Source organism: Primulina tabacum, chromosome 11 (genome assembly GCF_025594145.1).
Source record: "Primulina tabacum isolate GXHZ01 chromosome 11, ASM2559414v2, whole genome shotgun sequence".
In the NCBI taxonomy this organism is placed as follows: domain Eukaryota; kingdom Viridiplantae; phylum Streptophyta; class Magnoliopsida; order Lamiales; family Gesneriaceae; genus Primulina; species Primulina tabacum.
This window is the reverse complement of record NC_134560.1, coordinates 20,478,705-20,499,159: the sequence shown is the minus strand read 5'-3', so window position 1 is coordinate 20,499,159 and position 20,455 is coordinate 20,478,705. Positions and strand designations below refer to the sequence as shown.

The following is a 20,455-nucleotide window of genomic DNA, read 5'->3' as shown; positions in this document are numbered from 1 at the left end:
CTTAGTCCAAGATTTATAGGTCTGTTCGAGATTTTGGAGAGGATTGGGACACTAGCTTATAGAGTGGCATTGCCACCAGCGCTTGCAGGAGTTCACAATGTGTTCCACATTTCGATGCTGCGGAAGTACATGTCGAATCCGTCACATGTGCTTTATTATGAGCCTCTTCAACTATCTCCAAATATGACTTATGAGGAAAGACCTGTCCAGATTTTGGCAAGACAAGAAAGACGATTGCGTAACAAAGTCATTCCAATGGTCAAGGTCAAGTGGCTGAATCACTCGGAAGATGAAGCTACTTGGGAAACCGAGAGAGACTTGAAGAATCGCTATCCAGATTTATTCAGTAAGTTCTAATGAAACGGCCCGAAAATTCGTGTTTGAAAAATTGCGGAAAAATTTAAAATTTTCTTTTTAAAATAATTAAGGTGCCTCATTCACAAAATAAACTGATGAATCAAGTTTAATGTTTAAAAATAGCAGCGGAAGAAATTATTATTCGCCAAAATAACAAGTTAAAGTATCCAACAACTGATAAAAAATGTTTGAGCATAAAAATGGCAAGGGCTGTAAATGAGGTCCTCGGGTTCCACTATTGCCGATCCAACTAGCTCACTGGTCCCCGCCCTCGGCCCCGGCATCATCAGTACCTACAACAATCAAGTCTAGTGAGTCTAAAGACTCAACATGCATATATCGTAAATAAAGAGTAAATATAGTAAAAATTTGCATGGGATAAAAATATCATGTCATGAGGCATAATGTGAAAATAACTTGTCATGAGCAATTATAATACGTGCATAACTGAACTGAAAATCATAGTGAAAATGTTTGCTACTTGGAGCCCTGTAATAAAATAGCATGTCATAAATTTTCTGTTGAGATTATGGTCTACGCAAGTGGTCCCTGAACTGAACTGACCGGTAACTGGCGACCGGGCCTGTAACTGGCGACAGGACTTAGTAATGTACGTCTGATCAGACCACTGCCACAATACTGGGTGAAACAACTGAACTGACCGGTAACTGGCGACCGGGCCTGTAACTGGCGACAGGATTTAGTAATGTACGTCTGATCAGACCACTGCCACAGTACTGGGTGAAACAACTGAACTAACCGGTAACTGGCGACCGGGCCTGTAACTGGCGACAGGACTTAGTAATGCTCTCATAACCGGTAACTGACGACCGGACCGGTAACTGGCGATCGGATTTAATCATGATAGTAAAGTGACCACAAGCCATATCGCATAAATCTCAAAATTTGTATTTTTGCACGTAATATAATTAAATAACTGAATTAAATATGAACAATTTCGATCTTCTTGCATTAAAATCATGTACTTGCGATATTTAAAAATACCTATATGGCTTGATTGAAGAGTGAAAGAAGATATAAACATGCCTTGGTTTGTTTTGACAGAAAACAAACGAAACAACGACGCGGCGCGGCGGAGACGGAGTGCTCTTCACTTTCTCACTTTTTCTCTCTTAATTCCTTTAAACCAAGCATGCACCATAATTATTATAATAGCGTAAAAATCGTAAACATGATGCATGAATATTTAAAATATCTTGAATTTGTGCTCAGGGCGCTGCCAGGACCAAAATCTCAACCCGGGTGCAAAATAACCATTTTGCCCCTAGAAATCAAAAAATTATCGTTTAACCCCTGGACCTCTAAAATTGACCCGAAGCTTACAAAACTCCTTAAAATATCCCAAAAATTTTTTGAAAGTATTCCTTGACGTAAACTCGAGTCCGTATCATAACTTATCTAATTAGTTTTAAAAACTCGGTTCGGGGTTCCGGTTTTAATCCGACTCGGTCCAAAATTTACCCAAATCTTCTACAACTTCTACCATATCATAAAAACACTTAATAGGCCCTAAAGCCCTATCATTAGTCTCCTTAAACCCACGGTAATAGTCCAGAACATGCTACACTACTCGGTCCTCTCTTATTTCAACACCTCAACCACACCTTTCCCTCACAAACTCACACCTCACGCTAATCCTTCGTTCCAGCCATGAACCCACCTACTGTAGGCCTAAACCAGACACCAAGGAACACCCCTGAACCAAGCCAACCTCCCCATGCAACCGGCTAACAGCTAGTAACCGAGGACAACCCCAAGCTCCCTACCGAGACCCATGCGCCTCTACTTGGACCGATCGAGCTCTCCGTCCCTCCAGCCCGCTTCTAGGCGCACCAGACCCCATCTCAGACCCATCAGGATCTGGTCCAATGCTGGAGGAGGCTCTCGCACAGCTGGTGTAACCCGTGAGCTTAGATCGAACCCCTTCCTTCTCCCACTCGATCGATCTACACACCTGCACTCAAACCCTATCGTGTCACCATCTAGACAGCCCCTTTCCAACCAAATATGGCAGTCCCTTGCAGCAGAAAACCAAAAACGTGAGTGTAAAACGTAGGGTGCAAAATACATGCAAAAATCGAAACCTATTCTTGTTTATGCTTGGATCGAAAGTTTCATGGGATGTATGCACATAAATCAGTAATATAAGCATGTGTGATGCACAAAGGATGTTACAAGCGTGCCTGGTGATGATCTTTATTGAAGGACACACACACGAGCCGAAAGTTTCTTTCAAGGGTGTAGAAGAAACCGATGGGACCTCAAGCTTTAATGATGAAAACGAAGGTGTGTCTGCTGCTGAGGGTAGTGTCGGCTACTTGGGGTAATTAGGTTTAGGGTAAATGGTATTTAAGGGTTAATTAAGTAGATAACAAATTAGTTTATGGGCCTAAATTGTTTAATTTAAAGATTAAAAAGATGATTAAGTCCTATAAACTCAAAAGTAGGCCATTAAGCCCAAACCCACTCCCGAAAAATATTTCGAGTTGGAAAGATTTTGAAAATAATAGCCGAACCATTAAAAAGTCCCCCGATTCGATAAAATTTGCGTACCGATTAAAAATAAAATTTTTACTGGTAAAAACACCCAAAAATTCTCATTTTTGTAAAATACACTTAAAAATGCTTTACCTTAACTTATAAAAATAAATCATGTAATAAAATAATTTTTCAGAAAATTCTCCGGTCTCCGATCCTCGTCCGAACGTGAATTGCACCTAAAACTCTAATGCTTGAGCTTCTAAAATTTCATGAATTAAATCCTTTCATGCATGAATTATGCATAAAATGCATAAAATAATTAATCACATAATTAATGAAATAAACATTCATTTAATGCTTTAAAAACAATTAAATAAAATACCAAATAAGTTTAATAACTTGCATGCATGCCAACTTTTTAAAATATATTTACTAACATGCTAAATTACCACTTCTTAAATAAGTCTTTATTTACTTATCTTAATACTCCATCTCCGGTCCGACCTCATTTATTTAACTGAAAAGATAACAATTACACTACTGCGTAAAATAAATAAATTTAAAGAAAAGAATTTAAATACTCATACGATAAAAAAATCATTTTAATTTTAAATACTAGAATAATGCATGGCTTATACGCAGTCCAATTTTACGGGTTCTACATCTAATTTCGAGGACGAAATTTTATTTAAGGGGGAAGGAATTGTAAGGTCCAGAATTAAGACGACGTAATCCAATTGCATGCAAATCTAGGAAATATGAAAAATGAGTAATTAATTGACTTTAATTGCTAATTAATTATGTGACATACTTGTTTAATTGTTATTTGAGATTTTTATTGTCATCATGCATAAAATTGTATTTTTAGGAATATTCAAAGTGACGATCGAGGAATGAAGACCGAGGGCTGAAAAATGTCAAATGTTTTTATTAAATGATTATTTTTAATTATTTAAAATATGGTCGATGCTTTTCATATTTTTGAAAATAAAGGGTTTTGAGGTGATTTTATACGCCGGGACGTAAATTTTATCGGTGTTCGTTTTTCAACTAAAATATGAGCTTCTAGGCAACCCGGCTAATAAATTCACATATTTAATTAAAGAAAAACTTTGTTATTATTTTATTTAAATCCTAAATAGACTAATGGGCCTAATTTAATGGCTTATTAGGCCTAAGGTCTAGTTAGTGATCAAATTAGTATATAATGTGTTAATTAAATCACAGAACCCTATTCTAGAAACAAATCAATCGGCTACCCTAGTTTTTATTTGCTGAAAACACTCTCCCAAACCCCACCACCTCACGGCAGCACCCACCTAAGCACATCTAAGGTTTTTCGAAGGGTTCAAGAGAAGTCCAAGCCAAGGTGTCCCTCCGTTCTTCGTCGTCAACGATATTTCGTGCGTATATAACGCAAAGGCACGCCATACATCTCCTTTTCTCGTCTATCACATCATATTAGTGTTTTAAATTATGTTTGCATGAAAATTTTGAACTTCATATGAAATTTTCGTATTATTGCATAACCATGTGTAAAACTCATGATTTAAAGTTTCAAAATCATGTTTTTATGTGCTTCAAAGGGCTGCCATGATTAGGACATGATCAAGCCAAGTTTTTACATGAGTTAGAGTCCTGGAACCACACCCTAAACACTACATAATCGAGGGAAACCTGCTGGTGCGAAATTCTGTGCATGATCGCAAGGCCAGGTTTCACGAGGGAGGGGTCGACCAGGGTTTTGGCTTGAGCCAAGGCTCGGTCAGGGCCTGTCATGGGTCAGGGCGAGAGTCCTAGCCAAGCTAGGACTCACGATAAGGGCTGGGGAAGGAGTCCTAGCCATACTAGGACTCCCACCCGAGAAACACACTACATGAGCGTGGGAGAGTATAGGTGTCCAGGAGTTGAGGGTCTTTGTTCGGGGGTCATGGGCTGGGTTAGAAGGAGTCCCTAGGGTCCTAAGTAAGTGCACATGGGTTGGGTCCAAGGGTTGGGGCGTTGGCTGGAGCCACAAGCTCAATAACGTAGAGTCCCTCCTAGGTGAAATTCTCGGCCAATCTTAGGGGATTTTTGGACTGCACGTTTTTGTAGTTTAGATAGGTTTCTTGGTGAACCTAGGGTCCAGTAGGCTAATTTGGGAGGTTGGTCAGGTTTTGGACCAGTATGGTTCAGGGTAACTCGTGAAAATCGGAAGTTGGCTCGAGGTCGAAGTTTAGGTGTCAAATAGGGTTTTTAAAATAAGAAAATTGGAAAACGGCTCACGGGGTCGAGTCGTGGTCCATAAGGGCTAAAATAATATAAAAAGACTAAATTTAGAATTTAGGAATTTTATATTAAAGTTTGGGATTTTTCGGGTTAAAAACACCATTAAAACAATTATTTAAAGATAAATGAAAAAGTCTAAGTTTTAAGCCAAATAAAATTATGGGAAAATTCATGTAGGCTTAAATAATTATTTGGGACATATTAGGGTCATGAAATCAAGAAAAAAGTCGAAAACGTAAAATTTCGAGCCCAGGGGTAAAACGGTCTTTTCACACCTAGAAATTAGTATAGGTCATGGCAGTGCCCTAAATGCTGTTTTTATGAAATTACGATTATTTTTAAATGTTTATGAATTTTTCATGATTAAAATTTGATTTTTGAATGTCTAAATGATTTTTATGATTTAAGAAGACATTTAAAATACATGTTGCATGCTTGGTTTCAAAAATGAAAAATGAAAATATTACTCATGATTTTTCTAAGTGATGTGAATGTAAAATGTTGAAGGATGTGAAGTGATTGTGACTAATTCGTTAATGTTGGAGAAGTCGTGAGGGTTATGGTCTCAGTGAGAGCCCGACGATCATGTTTCCATCATTGCGAATATGTGGTAACGGTCATGTAGTAACGGTAAGAATGGGAATGTCGTGAGGGGAAAAGGCCCCAGAGGGAACCCATTTATGGGAAAAGGCCCCCGAGGGAACCTCGACGAGCGTATTTCTATTCGATCATGATAGGCCAGGGCCCAGTTGACCAGTGAGAGTGTTGCTGGTGTCCCCCGCCGTCCAGTACTGAGGTTTCACGTAGATGGATCCATCGTCATGTCATGTCATGTCAGGAAAGTCACAATTAACGATCTGAATTCAACAATGGAAAAAAAAGAAAATGTTTATGATTATGTTTAAGGTTTTATGTCATGTCATGTTGAGGAAAAGGAAATTCATGTTTGCATGTCATGAAAATGTTTATGTTTAAAGTTTTATGCATCATGAAAATGTTTACGAAAATATTTACGTTTATGCATCTTTATGAAAACGATATTTTAAGTACAAGTATTTTTCACCGTTATATGTTGACTGTATTACGTATTACTCGTTATAAAGATTATGGTGTGTTGAGTCTTTAAACTCACTAGGTGTGATGGATGCAGGTGGTATTGAGGGAGGACTTGATGAGTGATTTGACTGGACTGAAGGCGCACACAACCCGAGGACCAGCGCTTCTACTTTTTCCGCATTATGACTTTTGACTCATACTTTATGATTAAAGATTTTTAAGATTATTTATTTATGCATTTGAGAGATTTTTGAGAGGTTTAGTATGGGCTATTCTTTTCAAATTATTGCTTTTTAGGTTTGGTAAAATATGCGACGATTTCATTTTATCACTATTGCACTTGGTTTTTAAAATGCTAGTTGGTTAATGTTTAATTTTAAAGGGGAAAATATTTTATATTTTCATGTGAGAAAGGTACATGGCCAAAAATTGAGTGTTAAAAAAAAAAAATTTCAAGTATTTTTTAAGCAATAAAAAGGACGGGACGTTTCAATAACTCTGACTCGAACGACTGGAGCTAGAAAGACTGCTGCCTAACTTTTTAAACTGCTTCTTTCGAGCTTTCAAATAGTCTTTCTTTTCACCACTACTACTACCAGTCTCAGGTCCGAGAGGTGGTTGCTATGGTCTCGATGCTAGAGGCACAAACGAAGCTCCTTTCTGTCTTGTCAGACTGGCTTCGGCTCTCTTGGCCCTACTCAGAGCATCAACAAAACTATAGGGTCGGCCTGTATTTACTAATGTCAATATCTCAGGATTCAATCCCTTAACAAACTGATCGGTTACAGCCTCATCATTCTCAGCCACGTGAGGTGCAAAACGTAGCAAGGTAGAAAATTGAGCAACATATTCTTCAATGCTTAGCTGACCCTGTTTCAAGTTTCAGTCCTCCCCTGATCATCTTACAGCTGATCAAGAGTCGGTTTTAATCCAACCTCAATAATGCATATTACTATATCAAATCAGATAAATCAAGTAACATGTATCAACAAAGCAGTAAATCATGCTAGTAATCACATGCAAGGAAAGAAAATTCATTCTACCCCGCTCACTAGCCTCTATCTTAGTCTCAATCTAATGGATCTATCGCTCTGATACCACCTGTTGTGGGGACCCGGACGCTAATTAAAGTTTTTAATCGTTCTTAGAATTAATCAATCAATTACAATAAACATAGTCTAAATTTTTTTTAAAAAAAATACAAAGCGGAAACGTTATGTAAATCAATCTGAATTACATATTAAATATAAACATACAAGTCATGTATTGTCTACAATAATCCAACTAGGTTCAACTACATATCAGTACTGACTCCTAATTTATTTCTGAGCCTGGATCTCCACGCTATCTAGTCCAGCCTCGTTCTCTTCTTGACCCTGATCCTGTCCCACCTGTTGTCATGCACACATACAAACAGGACAACAGCCGGATAACCCCGGTGAGAATTACATTCCCAGTATAAATCATGTATACATGCCTTTCATATAAACAATATAAAAGCATGAAATAAACATTCATAAAATGTATCAAAATCAGAACATGAATCAAATATTCATCACATGTAATATAATCCTAAACATGAATCAATATCAAGAACAAATTATATTCTAAACATATACCATCATGAGGAACATAATTCCATATCAAGCAATGAATCACTCTCCGTGATTCTCAGACTCCGACTCGACTCAGTCGTAATCTAGGGATCCCGATCGGAATAAGAACATACAACCACCTACACTCCCGATCGGGGTGGTAGTATGTTCTTATTCACGGACTATGGCTCTTTCCATATCGAACACCAATAATAGAAGAAACTCCAATTCTATCCACTCCGCATCAACATCAATTTATACCTTTCGTTTCGTTCTGTCGATCGGACTCAGTCGAAGTCTCGAACTCACTGCCTATCAATATCCATCTGGCATCAACAATATCAATATACTGTATCAAGGTATAACTCAAATCAAAACCTGTTATGATCGATACTCAACTCAAAACATATTCTGATCAATGTCACGATCGAACGATACAATCATAATCAATACTGAATCTGATCGATACCACTCTAATGATGTTTCAACGGCATAGTAATACAGTCTCGATAATCCCGTCAATTTCAATATCACAGATAAAATATCACGAGACATAATCGATATCGATACAACTCATAATTCCAACAATAACAGATCATAATCTCAAATCTGTACAATCTCAGTCATATCATTTCAGAAAATCATAACAATTACATAAACAGTATGTTCTTGGATCTGACTTCAATTATATACTGATCAGTATACCCAGAACACATAATATTAGTCAAATCACAATTCCCCCAATATCATAATTTCAAACGATATCAGAATTCAATAAAACTTACGTCCCGTTGTAGCTGTCGTCTCTAGGAACTCGGTACTGAAGTCAGATTTCAAATCAGATGACCAGATCGTAAATTAGAACTTGAGCTTTCCTCGGCAGCTCGTTTCTCTTCATTTTTCATTCTTAAGGCTAAGGATTGATATGTATAGATATATATATACACACGTTGTATGCAAGGGCAAGTGGCTTATCTTTGGTGCAACACGTCTCGCGCATATGCACGACATCACTCGGCGCATATGCGCGAGACACAATTTCTCAGCGCGTGTCTCGGCAGCTCGCGCATATGCGCGCCTCCTCGTCGCGCATATGCGCGAGACCTACTGTCTCGTGAAATGCTACTCGCGCATATGCGCGCCTCCATCCGGCGCATATGCGCCAACTTCTCTGGACATTTACTTTGGTTACTGGACACCTCGCGCATATGCGCACCCTCACGCCGCGCATATGCCGGGGTCTTCTGCCAAACCCGCGCATGGCTCGCGCATCACGTCGCGCATGTGCGCGAATGGCACACCCTCACACCTACTTTGCGTGTCTTTTTTCGTCTTTTCCAGTCTAATCCTTTACGTCTATAATCACATCGATTATCCCCAAATCATTTCAGATTACGGTAATCAAATTCTCGGGCCTTACAGCTGTATTAGGCTTTAAAATCTTCAATGGACCATCTGTGATGACATACCAAATGTCATCATCTTGACCTGCAAAATGAGCTTGCATTCGGATCTTCCAGTCATCGAAGTCTTCTTTTGAGAACATGGGAACCTTGCTAAAGTGTGCCACAACTGTTGTAAATTTTCAGAACAAGAAAAATCTGCTCTGTTACCACTTGTTGGAGATTGATGTAGAGTTTAGAGAGGGGGATGGGTGAATAAACTCTATCCTTTACTGATAATTTTTGCAAAGGGTGCTAGAATCATGTTAGAGATTGTAGCTAATCTTGTACGAATGTAAGTCCATCAGATCACAATAATAAGTGCGGAAATGATCCGATGGAGTAAGGTGAATAAAGTAAAAACAGTAGGCAGTAGACAATGGTTGTTTATGAAAGTTCGAAGATGAAATCTTCTACGTCTCCCCTTCTTCAGTTTTCAGAAGGTATCACTAAAAGATTTGGATTTTACAGTACACATTTGTACACACCCACTTCAGCAAGACTTATCCCTTGCCTACTGAAAATCTTAGTATCTCAACACAATATAATTCAATTCAAAAAAGTTCTAGAAAAGACTCTTTTCCAGATTACAAACTCTTCTCAAAGATGTAGTAAAATGTTTTGCTTGAAGAGATGAAGAAACAGCAGTACAAAGTGATCTCAGAAGATCAGATGTATAATATGAAGCGTGTACTGCTTTCTGTAAGTTGAGCTAGAAGATAACGATTGGTTCGCAGTTGCTCAATATAACGTTGGGTAGATAAAATGATCCTCGAAAAATAATCCACGTTCTTCTCTATATGGGTTTGATCCATATATATAGATAACTTGAATACGACGTCTATAATAAAAAATGGCTCCTTTGATTACCGATAAAAACAACTTTATTTCCTAAAAAGGATCCTGCATAAAGCTTTCAACACAATCAGTCCTGTTTAATACCAAAACTGGTAAAACGTATTAAATGGCTTCGTACAACATTAATGGTGCAATTAATGCTAGTACTAGGTAAAGTAACGGTAACATTTAAGATTGAAACGATCAAGCAAAACCGTTGAATAACGATCTAGTGTAAGCCAAGTTCTGCTTAAAAAGCTAAGTTTTGCTTCGGTTTTTCTAAGCCGTTGAGTACTATTAAAAGTACTGCTTCTGTTAAAGCGATTCGATATCTTCTGCTTTGTATTGTTTTCTAGTTATTGCTATCTCTACTGGTTTTGATTCTCATCACCACAATTAAATTAAGTCTAGCACATTCTTTCATATCTGAAACCTTCATCAAAAGATTGAATATTATTCCTGAAGATATGGGTTTGGGTTTCAAAGTTTCTATTCCTTCCGATAATCTAATGCTCACGTCTAAAATTGTCAATAATCTGGAGCTTCGTTTATTCAAAGATGTGGTTCGGGCAGATCTTATTGTGATTCATATGCCTGAATTTGATATTATACTCGGTATGTATTGGTTATCAGCGAATGGAGCTTCGATTGATTTTTGTCGGCGATCAGTGTCTATTAGACCGCCTAGTGGTAAATCTTTTGTCTTTGAGGCGGCGAGAAACAAACAAATGCCGCACATTATCTCTTGTCTATGTGCGAGGAAACTTATTAAACGTGGATGCCAAGCTTTTCTAGAATGTGTTACTACCACACATGCTCCTATCAGTCAGAAGTTCAAAGATGTTGATATTGTCAGTTATTTTCCTAGCGTCTTTCCCGAGGACGTTTCTGGCATCCCACCCGATCGTGAAGTGGAATTTTCTATTGAAATAATGCCAGACACAGTACCTCAATCTAAATAACCTTTTCGTCTAGCACCTGCTGAAATGAAAGAATTGCTAGAAAAGGGTTTTATTAGCCCTAGTTATTCTCCTTGGGGCGCACCGGTATTATTTGTGAAGAAGAAATGTAACGCCCCGAAAATTTAAAGGTCCACTCGAACAACATGCATTTGAACTATTAAATTCTCTTGTATTTTAAGTAATTGTTTTAATTTCATTAATTAATTATGTTGTGCATATTGATATGTTTAACATATATTTTTATACATGATTGCATTAAAATATATTTTAAAAAATGTTATTCGAGTTGCGATCGATGAATGAAGACCGAGGACTGAAAAATAAAAATGTTTTTATTGGTTAATTGTTTTTATTTATTTCAATTAAGGGTGATGCTTTTTCTTATTTTTGAAAATAAGGAGTTTTGAGGTGATTTTATACGCCGAGACGTAATTTTTATCGGTGTTGATTTTTCAACAATAATGCGAGCGTTTTGGAAACCTGGCTAATAAATTCACAAACTTTATTAAACAAAATAATTTTTTTTATATTTTAATTAATCACTAATAGGCCTAAGCTTGTTTAAGTGATTAATTAACTATATTTAAAACTAAAACCTACCCATATCCTACCACAACCCCACGCCCACATCCCCAATACAATAAAAAATCTCCACTTCACACAAGTCACGGCACACACATCAAAAGCTGAAGGGAAAAGCATTGATAATTGCTAGGAAATTCAAGTCGTCGTCTCCTCGTCGTCGTTCTTCGATTTGTCAACGTAAAATCTTGCGTTTTAAATGCAAAGGCACGCCTTAATCTCCTTTTTCTCATCTTTCACACCATATTATGTGTTTGATACATGATTGCATGAAAAATATGACACAACTTTCATATTTTCGTTTTTATGGCTATACATACACAAAACTAGTGTTTTCATCTTTTAAAACTCCTCATAATGATGCACAAAGGGGCTGCCATGGTAGGGGTACTTGAAGGGATGTTTTTCCACATGTTTAAGGGTCCCTAGGTGTATGTTTAAAGTTTGGAAAATATAGGACACCATTTTGAACGAAAATTGTGTGTTTTAGAGTCCTAGGGTACGGTTGAAGGGCTAGGCGTATTTGAGGCTGGGAGGTTCGGTCCAGCAGCATGTCATTGGTTTGTTCTAGGTCCTAGAATGGTTGGGTAGAGGCTGGACATGGTGGTTAAGGGCTGGAGTCGATATTAGCCTAGGTTCGAATCATATTAGGACTAGAACTCTTGGTGCAGAAAAATTCAGTAGCTTCCTAGATGTGTTCAAGGGGCTTGCTGGGCTTGATTTGGGTAGAATATGGTTTAATTAGGTGTTTTTCAGATTTGGTTCAAGTTTGGTAAAATCTGGTTAAGTTTCGAGTCAATACGAGTCAAAACCGGAATGTACACCTAAGCATTAAAAACAAATAATCAAGAATTAATTGAAACGCATAGTTTTATGCGGAATAAAATTATGAAAAATTATATTTAAGCTTAAATAAGTATTAAAAGTCTAAGTTTTTAATTTGGAAATTTTAATTTTATATTAAGGTTTGGTTTAATTCGGGATTAAAATGCATTAAAATATTATAGTTAAAGATTAATTTAAAAGTCGTCGATTTAAGCTAAATAAAAATACGGGAAAATTCATATAAGCTTAAATAATTATTTGGGACATTTTAGAGTCAATGGAATTAAGAAAATGTCAAAAAAGTGAAATTGTACGTCTAGGGGTAAAACGATCATTTTACACCTAAAAATTAGTAAACGTCATGGTAGTGTCCTGAATGTTGTTTTATATGCTAATATGATTATTTGGAATTTTTAGGAATTTTTATATGTTAAAATGTTATATTTAAAACGTTTATGGATTTTATGGTTTAATTATGGACATTTAAAAGAAATGTTGTATTCTTGGTTTAAAAGAAAAACGTTACATGCATGTTTAAATTTTATAAAGTGATGATAATATGAAACGTTGAAGGAAGTGAAGTAGTTGTGACTAATACGATGATATGTTGGAAATTTCGTGAGGGTTATGGTCCTAGTGTGAGCCCGACGATCGTGTTTCCCTGGATATGGATATGAATATGTATATGTATACGATGATATGTTAATACGTAAGGCCAATGCCCAGTTGACCGGTGAGAGTGTTGATGGTGTCCCCGCCACCCAGTACTGTGGTTACATGTAGATGGATCTATCGCCCAACATGTAGACGTAGAGGTAGATGAACACGAAAGCCACAATTAACGATCAGAATTCAACGAAAGGATAAAAGAATACGTATATGTTGATGATAATATGAATATGAATATGGTGAGGATGATATGAATATGTTTATGAAAAAGGATCATGAAAATGTTTTTAAAGTTTATGCATCTTCATGAAAAGGTTATTTTAAATACAAGTATTTTTCACTGTTGCATGTGATCTGTATATGTATTACTTGTTATCAAGATTATGGTGTGTTGAGTCTTTAGACTCACTAGGTGTGATTGATGCAGGCGATTATGATAGTAATGTTAATGTAAGTCTTGATGGATGATCTGACTGGTCTGGAGGTGCACATAACCCGAGGACCGACGCTAGTGTTCCGCACTAGTTTATGATTTATGATTTTAAATTATGTTAAGGATATTTTATGACTTTTTTCATGATTATGAGTGATTTTTGAGAGGTGATATTATGGGCTATACTTTTCAAATAATGTTTTGAGGTTTGGTAAAATAGTTGGTTGTTTTACTTTTAAAACGGTTTCAAAATAGTTTTTGCATGTGATAATGCATCTCGGTCGGTTTAATGAGGTTTGAAATTTTTTTTTCTAGCACGTTTTAAGAAAACGAATAGCAGACGTTTCAAGAAAGATGGTATTATGCGTCTCTGCATTGATTATCGAGAGCTAAATATGTTCACTATCAAGAATAAGTATCCACTGCTAAGAATTGAAGATTTATTTGATCAGTTACAAGGAGTATCGATATTTTCTGAGATTGATCTGCGTTCTGGATACCATAAATTGAAAGTAAAAGAGACTGATGTTCACAAGACAACATTTCGTACTAGATATGGGTACTACGAGTTTATGGTCATGCCATTTTGGTTGACCAATGCGCCAGCGATCTTCATGGATCTCATGAATCGCGTATTTCAGCCGTATCTGGATCAGTTTTTTATAGTCTTCATTGATGATATATTGATCTATTCCAAGAGCAGAGAGGAGCATAGTCGTCATTTGAGGACAGCACTGCAAGTTTTGCAACATAGGAAGTTATTTGCAAAATTCAGCAAGTGTGAGTTTTGGCTTGATCGAGTGGCATTCTTAGTCCACATTATTTCTATTGATGGCGTCGAAGTTGATCCAAGTAAAGTTGAGGCAGTGAAAGAGTGGCCAGTAACGAAGAGTGTTACCAAGATTTGCAGTTTCTTGGGACTAGCTGGCTAATATCGCAAGTTTTCTCATCTATAGCGGTACCCATGACCGCCTTAACAAAGAAGAATGCAAAGTTTGTTTGGGGATCCGAGTCTCAAGACAGTTTTGATAAGTTGAAGCAGCTTTGATATCAGCGCCGGTGTTATCTATGCCATCGGGGCAATGAGAGTATGTTCTTTATACCGACGCTTCTAAACTTGGTTTGGGAACAGTTCTAATGCAAAATGACCGAGTAATAGCCTATGCATCGAGACAGTTGAAAATTCTCGAGAAAAACTACCCTACTCATGATCTTGAGCTTGCAGCAGTAGTTTTTGCATTGAAGATTTGGAGACATTACTTATATGGGGAGAAGTGAAAAATATTCACCGATCATAAAAGTTTGAAATACTTCTTCACCCAAAAAGAATTGAACATGAGACATCGTAGATGGCTTGAGTTAGTGAAGGACTACTATTGTAACCTTAGCTATCATCCGGGGAAAGCTAATGTGGTGGCAGACACATTGAGTAGAAAAGCAGCAGTTATCACTCATCTATCACTTCAAAGACCGTTGTAGTCCGAGATACAGCGGTTTGAGCTTACAATTTATGCTAGGGGCGAGGCCCCTAATCTTGCCACATTATCAGTACAGTCGACTTTGAGAGATAGAATTCGTGATGGGCACTCTAATGATGAGCAATTGCAAAAGTGGAGAGCAAGAGATGAAGCCAAGGGCCGAAAGTTATATTCAGATGTGGATGATATAGTTCGTTATCGAGATCGTTTATGGGTTCCTAGTGATGATTCTTTGAGAGATCTTATTATGAAAGAAGCCCATGACACTCCATATTCCATTCATCCGGGAAGCACGAAAATGTATAAAGATTTGCAGTTGTTATATTGGTGGCCAGGCATGAAGAGAGACATTTTGAGTTTGGTATCCGAGTGTTTGACTTGTCAAAAAGTTAAAGCAGAGCATCAAAGATCAGCAGGGAAACTTAAGCCACTTCCTATTCCCGAGTGGAAATGAGAAAATATTACTATGGATTTTGTTGTGGGATTGCCGAAGACTATTAAGGGATTCAATGCTATATGGGTCATAGTGGATCATCTTACGAAATCAGCGCATTTTCTACCTATAAAGACGACCTTCACCATGATTCAGTATGCAGAGTTATATATTCGAGAGGTAGTTCGTCTGCATAGGATTCCTGTATCTATTGTTTTTGACAGAGTTCCGAGATTTACGTCGTCTTTTTGGAAGAGTCTGCATGCAGCAATTGGGACCAAGTTATTATTCAGAACAACATTCCATTCTCAAACTGATGGTCAGTCCAAAAGAGTTATTCAAATTCTAGAAGATCTACTGCGAGCTTGTGTGATCGATTTCCAAGGCAGTTTGGAACCTAAATTACCTCTAGTGGAGTTCACCTACAATAATAGCTATCAATCATCAATCGTGATGGCTTCTTTTGAGGCACTTTATGGAAGAAAACGTAGATCTCCTATTCATTGGGACGAGGCTGGTGAAAGAAGAAAAATTGGTCCGGATGTGATTGAATAGACTGCCGAGCTTGTAGTCAAAATTCGTGAGAGAATCAAGACTGCACAAAGCCGACAAAAGAGTTATGCTGACAAGAGACGAAAAGACTTAGAGTTTGCAGTGGGAGACCATGTGTTTGTGAAAATAGAACCTATGAAACGTGTTATGCGATTTGGTAAGAAAGGGAAGATTAGTCCAAGATTTATTGGTCCGTTCGAGATTTTAGAGAGGGTTGGGATACTAGCTTATAGAGTGGCATTGCCACCAATGCTTTTTGGAGTTCACAATGTGTTCCATATTTCTATGCTATGGAAGTACATATCGAATCCATCACATGTACTAAATTATGAACCTCTAGAATTGACTCAAAATATGACATATGAAGAAAAACCTATCCAAATCTTGGCAAGGCAAGAAAGAAGACTGCGTAACAAAGTCATTCCAATGGTCAATGTCAAGTGGCTGAATCACTCGGAAGAAGAAGCTACTTGGGAAACCGAGAGGGACTTAAAGAGTCGCTACCCAGAGCTATTTGGTAAATTCTAATTTCGAGCACGAAATTTTATTTAAGGGGGGAGGAATTGTAAGGACCAAAATTAAGACGACGTAATTCAACTACATAAAAATCTAGGAAATATGAAAAAATAGAGTAATTAAATGATTTTAATTGCTAAATTTATTATGTGACATGTTTATGTAATGTTTTAGTAGTTTTTCTACTTACATGCATTAATATGCATTTTTAAGGATTATTCGAGTTGCGATCGAGGAACGGAAACCGAGGGCTGAAAAAATGTAAAATGCTTTTATTAAATAATTGTTTTTAATTATTTAAAATATGGTTGATGCTTTTTCATCTTTTTGAAAATAAGAGGTTTTGAGGTGATTTTATACGTCGGGACGTAAATTTTATCGGTGTTGGTTTTTCAACAAAAATACAAACGTTTTGGCAACCCGGCTAATAAATTCACAAACTTACTTAAACAAAATTATTTTTAATATATTCATTAAGCACTAATGGGCCTAATTTACTTACTTAGTGGGCCTAAGCCTTATTAGTTACTTAATTAACTATTTAATGTACAAAACCCCAACCCAAACCCTCATAAAACTCACGCCACTTTAAGATTTCACACACCAATTCTCCCCAATATTCACGACACACACCCACACCATATTTGTGGGGACCCGGGCTCTAACTCGATTCTTTCTGGGATTAGTTGGACTTTGCTAGAAAATGTGGGTCAAATTTTTTTTTTTTTGCTTTTAACATTAATTCAAATGTATATAAACATGCACAAGGTCTTTATTTATTTTATCTCTACAAACATAATATACATGTATTGTCCAGTACATATTCAACAAACTAGTATTCAAATACAGTACATGACAAAAGTACAAACTACTAGTACATCTGCTATGCCCGTGATCACCACGCTATATCCATTTCTCATCTCTGTTGCGACCCAGATCCTGCCCTACCTGTTGTTATGCACACATACAGACACAACAACAGCCGGAAACTCCAGTGAGAATAAATCCCAGTATAAAACATGTATACATGCATGTCATGCAGTTTAATACAAATCATAACACATAATCAGTAATTATGACACATTAGTGATTACAGATAAAACAATCTGACTCTTACTCTTTAACTCGACTCGTATCTAAGTCTAGGGATCCCGGTGTGAATAAGATGTAACAGGTCTCCCACCTACTCTCCCAATCGTGGTGACGTTACATCTTATTCCTAAACTTTGGTCTTGTCTGTATCGAAATCTACAATCGGAGTGAATCTGATCCGAAGCATCGATATCACCGAACGTTTAGAAAATTGGCGTATCTACAAATGACACTCCTATCTCAGTACATATATATAAATCAATATAAAGTACAAACAGAACAAGTATGTGATTTGTTGGGAAACTCAAATTGAAAGTCATTTGAGCTGTGTCTTCCCCAAACAAACATTGAATTATACCTTCTTGTCGTTCGTAGAAGTCGAAGTCTCGTATTCTTGATATCGAATCTGTCAAATCAAATCTGAAATGACATATATATAATGCACCATATCAACTTTTAACTCAAAAGGATACACATACGGATCAATATTCAATCTCGGTATATTTCGACGGCATAACGGCGTAAACTTGCGATACCGATCAATGCAAATCTCACCATATATCAACATATCATAATCCCCAACTCATCACCATCATAATCTACCCATTAGCATCTCAAAATTTGCAGAAATTCATACACATATGTGCTGGAAATCATAACAATAGCATACGATATCCGATAATCGATCCGGTTTCGAATCTACAAACACTACAAACATATGAACACATAATCTCTATCATATCAAGCTTTCCTCAACATCTACACTCCAGAACATGCTGAAATTTAAAGATACTTACATCCTCTTGTAGCTAGTGATGAGAGGAATAAAATTCTAAATTCGGATTCAAATTCGGTTGGTTGGATTCTTCAAAATCTTATTTCTAAGATAAAATAGAGTGAGGAGGCTTCTTCTGAATTTCCTTCTCTCGGTGTTCTCTTATGGCATGAAGAATGAAGATTTTGTACATTATATAGGTCCAAGCCATGTGTCAACATAAGGTTTCATGCTGGATTTCTCGCGCAGATGCGCGTCCTCAGCTCGCGCATGTGAACGAGAAGTTCTGTCTCGGCACTTAACAAATCTGCCCCTCGCGCATATGCGCGGATCTACTCGCGCATATGCGCCGAAGATTCTGGACGTGTCGCGCATATGCGCGTATCTACTCGCGCATATGCGCCGCAGGTTCTGGACATGTCGCGCATATGCGCCGAGCTGGTGGCGCATATACGCCGAGCTCATCTCACACCAAAAATTGCATCTACTTTCTCGTCTCTTCCGGTCCGATACAATGCATCTACAATCACCTTAATTATCAACAAAACAAATCTGATTATGATAACTAAATCCTCGGGCCTTACATTTCTCCCCCTCTAAGAAATGATTTTGTCCTCGAAATCGACTTCAATCGATCGAAGTATATACAAGATGCAATATAATCAAAACTGAATAAATACTCACTTCATAGAAATAGCTCGGGATATCTCTGTCTCATATCTGCTTCTGTCTCCCAAGTCGCTTCCTCGATGCCATGACGACTCCATTGAACTTTTACAAGTGGAATAGTCTTCGTTCTGAGCTGCTTCTCTTTCCGATCAAGAATCTGTATCGGTTGCTCAACATAACTCAACGTCTGATCAAGCTCGGCTTCGTCAGGCTGAATGACATGAGAAATATCTGGCATATATCTACGCAACATCGATACATGAAAAACGTCATGTATCCCAGATAAAGAAGGAGGAAGAGCCAGTCGATATGCTCGATCGCCAATCTTCTCCAGAATCTCGTAAGGACCGATGTATCTAGGAGACAACTTTCCACGCTTGCCAAATTTGACAATGCCTCTGAAAGGAGAAATCTTTAAAAACACTCTGTCTCCTTGTTCAAATACCAACGGTCTACGTCAGATATTGGCATATTTGGCTTGTCTATCCTGCGCTGCCTTCATTCTCTTCTGAATGATCTTTACCTTCTCAGTCATTTCACGAATCATATCAGGCCCAAGTTCTGGTACCTCAGATATATCATCCCAGTACAACGGAGATCTGCAGTTCTTGCCATACAAAGCTTCAAACGGTGCCATCTCGATACTCGTCTGATAGCTGTTGTTGTACGAGAATTCGCAAAGTGGCAGTGAATCTTGCCAAATAGTGCCGAAATCTAGCACTACGGCTCTCAACATGTCCTCTAAAGTCTGGATAGTCCGTTCTGACTGTCCATCTGTCTGGTGATGATAGGCAGTAGTAAGGTGCAATGTCGTACCTGAAGCCTGCTGTAAACTGTGCCAAAAGTGTGAAGTGAATAGTGGATCATGATCTGATACGATAGACTTCGGCACACCATGCAATCTGACTACTTCTCGGACATATATCTCAGCCATCTGATTGTGTCGATATGTTATTCTGTACGGAATAAAACAAGCTGATTTGGTCAATCTGTCAATAATGACCCAAATCGCGTCACAGCCCCGGGAGGATCGAGGTAACTTCGTCACGAAATCCATGGAAATGTGATCTCATTTCCATTCTGGAATAGATAAACTCTGAAGTAAACCTCCGGGCTTCTTTCTCTCGGCCTTTACCTGTTGGCAATTCAAGCACTTAGACACAAATTCTGCAATATCTGACTTCATCTGTTTCCACCAGAATTGTGTCTTCAAATCGTTGTACATTTTCCTGCCACCAGGATGAATGCTGAACCGACTACAGTGCGTTTCTGACATAATCTGTTCTTTCAACTCTGAAACATCTGGCACTACAAGACGGTTATTCACATACAGAACATAATCATATACCTGATACTCAGACTGATGTCCTGATCTGACCATATCAATCGATTTCTGCACATTCTGATCAGTT

General features: G+C 37.7%; 1 long non-coding RNA gene across 1 annotated transcript in view; it reads right to left on the bottom strand.

Moving 5' to 3' along the window:
• Window positions 1-1,056: 1,056 nt before the first annotated feature.
• Window positions 1,057-20,455, bottom strand: part of LOC142518568 (uncharacterized) — a 37,768-nt gene continuing 18,369 nt past the window's right edge. The window contains exons 2-3 of the long non-coding RNA XR_012813584.1: window positions 1,201-1,705; window positions 1,057-1,142 (exon numbers count right to left, since the gene is read on the bottom strand). This is a non-coding gene — a long non-coding RNA (uncharacterized LOC142518568). The remainder of the gene's footprint in view (window positions 1,143-1,200; window positions 1,706-20,455) is intronic.